Here is a 4,435-nt window from a genome sequence, read left to right as displayed (position 1 = left end):
CCATGAATCGCAGCACGCCAGGCCTCCCTGTCCATCACCAACTCCCGGAGTTCACTCAGACTCAGTCCATCAAGTCAGTGATGCCATCCAGCCATCTCATCCTCTGTCGTCCCCTTCTCCTCCTGCCCCCAATCCCTCCCAGCATCAGAGTCTTTTCCAATGAGTCAGCTCTTCACATGAGGTGGCCAAAGTACTGGAGTTTCAGCTTCAGCATCATTCCTTCCAAAGAAATCCCAGGGCTGATCTCCTTCAGAATGGACTGGTTGGATCTCCTTGCAGTCTAAGGGATTATCCTTCAATTAAAAATAAATTAGAAAAAATTCTCATCATTTCTCTTAATGTCTAAAATCTACAATGATGTCTCTTTTTTTGTTCCTCATAATTTTGTTTTTCTTCATCAGTCTTATCGGCAATTTATTGACTTTATTAATCTTTTCAACTTTCTCAATTTTCTGTTTTTTCCATTTAATTGATTTCCATTCTATTTTATTATTCCTCCTACTTATTTTGTATTTAGCTTGCTTTTATTTTTTTCTCTCGAGATTGGCACTCAGATCACTGATTTGTACATCTTTCTTTCTTTTCTCATATAAGCATTTAAGTGTAAGAGTTTTCCAAGGCTTTTGCAGTAACCCACAAATCCTGATATACTGTATTTCATTTGGCTCAAGATATTTTTTAATTTCTTTTGCAATTTCTTAGGTGGTCCATGGGTGTTTTAGAAGTATGTTATTTATTTATTTTCCATTTAAAAAATCATTTACTGATTTTTGGCTGCACTGGGTCTTCACTGCTGCGCGGGCTTTTCTCTAGTTGCAGCAAGCAGGGGCTACTCTTCATTGTAGTGCATGGGCTTCTCATTTCGGTGGCTTCTCTTGTTGCTGAGCAGACTGGGGCTCGTGGCCTTCTGTAGTTGCGGCTTGCAGGCTCACAAGCACAGGCCCAGAAGTAGTGGTGCTGGGGCTTAGTTACTCCTCGGCATGTGGGAACTTCCTAGATCTGGGAGCAGACTCGTGTCTCCTGCACTGGCAAGCTGATTCCTAGCCACTGCACTACCAGGAAAGTCCCAGAAGTGTGTTATTTAATTTCCAAAAATGTCGGGGCGGGGGGCGCTTTTCTACGTATCAGTCCATTACTTTCTTATTATTGTTCAATCACTATGTTGTGTCCAACTCTTCTGTGACCCCGTGGACTGTAGCCCTGACAGGCTCCTCTGTCCATGGGGTTTCCCAGGCAAGAGTACCGGGGTGGGTTACCATTTCATTCTCCAGGGGATCTTCCCGACCCAGGGATCGAACGATGGCTGGTGGATTCTTTACCACTAAGCCACCTGGAATGCTACCTTATTTCCCCTGTGGTCACACTAAGGAGTATACTCAGTGTGATTTCAATTCTTTTATCATCTTTTTCTTGGCCACAAGGCACAACTTGTGGGATCTTAGTTCCCAGAGCAGGGATTGAACCCAGGCCCTCGGCAGTGAAAGTGCAGACTCCTAACCACTGGACCTCCAGTGAAGCCCCCAGTTCTTTTATAATTATTGAGACTTTTCTAATAGCCCACCGTACAGGCTACGTTGGTGAGCATTCTGTGCTCCTTCACTTGGTCCCCATGCAATTATTGTGCATACTGACAAGACAGCATTCTGCTCCAAAGTGGCAAACAGGATCCAGGTAGAAGCAGGCTCCCTGCTAGGAAACAGACTGCATGCTCCCTTAAAGGAATCAGACCCCAACTCAAAAAATAAGAACATGACCCCTCTGCTTGTTACCCCATTTGTCTTCTGATTCAGGATCTCCTGTTTTCATTCTGCTTGGTTCCATGGAAACTCAGAGAGATGATGCAAAATAAGCACGCTATTTTCAAAAATTCAGAGAACAAAAATGAGCCCTTGAAAATATTTTTAAAAATCACAGATAAAGACTTAGTCTAGAGATACTGGCTCCCGAGAGGTTTGACGCAGTATCTGGTCTGAGTGAAATTAGTCTCAGGCCAGGTTCGCAGATCTTCGTACAGAATTGTGGGTGTCAGGAGTCGGCTGAGGGCCGGGAAGCAGGCCTCAGAGTTCGGTTCCCGGTGAAGGTTCCCCCACTTCAGGGTTGCTGAGGACGCCTACGTCTGTTGCAGGGCCATGGCTGACTCGAAGATGCTGGTGCCGGAGCTGAACGATGCAGAGACGATGGGCGCTGAGACATGGCGTTTTGAGAAGCTGCTGCTGCAGGCCTCCAAGGAGCTCCAGCAAGCCCAGACAAGCAGACCGGAATCCACACAGATACAGCCTCAACCTGGTTTCTGCATCAAGACCAACTCAGCTGAAGGGAAGGTTTTCATCAACATCTGTCACTCTCCCTCCATCCCTCCACCAGTTGACTTGACTGAGGATGAGCTGCTTCATATGCTGGAGGAAGACCAGGCCGGGTTTCGCATCCCCATGAGTCTGGGAGAGCCACATGCGGAACTGGATGCAAGTCAGTGCCTTGAGAAGACCCAGGAATCTACCCCCCACCCCCACCCCCATGATCCTTTCTTCCCTAGGACCAAAGATTCCAGGACCCGGGATCACCCTCCCTCAGAACCTAGAAACTTGTTCCCCCACGCCCCCAACCCCCTATCTGATCCTTTTCCCCAAGGCATATCTCTAACCTCCTGCTGCTGCTAAGTCGCCTCAGTCATGTCCGACTCTATGCGACCCCATAGACGGCAGCCCAATAGGTTCCCCCGTCCCTGGGATTCTCCAGGCAAGAACACTGGAGTGGGTTGCCATTTCCTTCTCCAATGCATGAAAGTGAAAAGTGAAAGTGAAGTCACTCATAAAAAAACAAAAACAAAAAAAATCATAGATAAAACCAGAAAATATAACAGAAGGGTTAAAAGATAATGTTGAAGAAATCTTCCTGGAAGTAGAACGGAAAGGCAGTGGTGTAAGGGACTGTCCTGGTGGCCCAGTGGTTAAGACTCCGAGCTTCCCCTTCAGGGAGCACGGGTTCCATCCCTGGTCAGGGAACTAAGATTCCCAATGCCACGTGGTATGGCCCAAAAAAGAGCAAAGGTGTGGAAAAGGAAATATGTTTTTTAATTAGAGACTAAGTCAGAGCTCAACAACTAAATAATAGGATTTCCAGCAAGAGACATAAAAACTGGAGAGGAGAATCAAGAAGACGTCCCAGAACTGAGAGTAACTCACTTCTAGGAGTAGGTAGCGGAGTGAAGGACCTGCTAAGTTTCCAGTGTAATGGATGAAAAGAGACTCATATCAACACACGTGATTATGAAATCTTAGAATTCCTGGAACAAAGAGAAGATTTTATGAATCTCCAGAGAGAAAAAAAAGTCACATTTAATGGATCTTGGTCACACTTAATGGATCAAGAGTCAGTCTGGTTTCAGATTCTCAACAGTGACAGTGGATGCTGGAACATAAAGAAGCAACGCCTTCAAGAGGGGGACTTCCCTGGTGGTCCAGTGGTTAAGACTCTGTGCTTCCAATGCAAGGGGCGCAGGTTTGATCCCTGGTCAGGGAACTAAGATTCCACATGCCATACAATGTGGCCAAAACCAAAACAAAACAAAAAGTCCTGAGAGGAAATAATTCCATCCTAGACTTTCATACCCATCGACACACTGTCAAATTGGTTGCTAGAGTAAAATAGTTTCAGAGATTCAAGGTCTCATAAAATGGTACCTCCCACACATCCAAGAAAACATGCTCCATCAAGACAACAGAGTGACTTGACCCAAGAAAGGGGAAAACCTGGAATCCAAAGCAGAGGACGAACACGGGAGTGAGTTCAAGGGGATCTCACAGAGGATGTGCGGACCATTGTGGAGAGTGACCAGTTTCAACCGAGGTGGCGTTTCTTAGAGGCTCAGTGAGGGCTGTTTCCATCAAGCTCTCTGCAGTCATCACACTCTCTTTACCTGGAGGAAAACGCTCCCAGGCCACCCTGGCTCAGATTCGCGTCTGTAGCTGCTAGGCCTTGAATGTGTGCTGATGAAGTCTCTCCCTCTTCTCTCTACGCCCCGAAGCCAGGATCAGCTGAGGACACTCCCTGAGGACGCACCCCAAGAGGTATTCTGATTCGCCAGCTCCTGAGAACTAAAACTACAGAGCAGTCCATTCCCAGTGACCACGGATAACCAGTACTGACCCACACTTAAGGCCTGCCAGCTACCCCAACCACAGTGAGCTGTATGCTTCCCAAGAAGGGCTGTGCCCACCAGCTGCCCCAGAAGGGGCTCTTACAAAACTCCCAAGGGAGCTAAAGTCAGGTTCAGAAACTCCATGGCTCATCTTTCCCTGGGAGCCCTCATCTATGTTCCTTCTTAGTGAGATCTGCGCTTGTTTCATAAACTAATGTAGATGTCATGTATGATACAGGTGAGGGGCTTAATCAGTGATACCTCTTTTTTAAAAAAAACTTCAGTTTAGGACGATGT

At 46.6% G+C, this 4,435-nt stretch overlaps 1 pseudogene across 1 annotated transcript; it reads left to right on the top strand.

Annotated features, from left to right (window-relative positions):
* Positions 1–1,926: 1,926 nt before the first annotated feature.
* LOC104985524 lies at positions 1,927–2,657 on the top strand (annotated as a pseudogene). The gene has a single exon (XR_824913.1). The product of XR_824913.1 is annotated as a PIH1 domain-containing protein 1 pseudogene (transcript).
* The last annotated feature ends 1,778 nt before the right edge of the window (positions 2,658–4,435 follow it).

Source organism: Bison bison, unplaced genomic scaffold (assembly GCF_000754665.1).
Source record: "Bison bison bison isolate TAMUID 2011002044 unplaced genomic scaffold, Bison_UMD1.0 scf7180017864048, whole genome shotgun sequence".
Lineage (NCBI taxonomy): Eukaryota > Metazoa > Chordata > Mammalia > Artiodactyla > Bovidae > Bison > Bison bison.
Note: the sequence above shows the minus strand (reverse complement) of the source record. Positions and strands in the feature narration are given on the sequence as shown.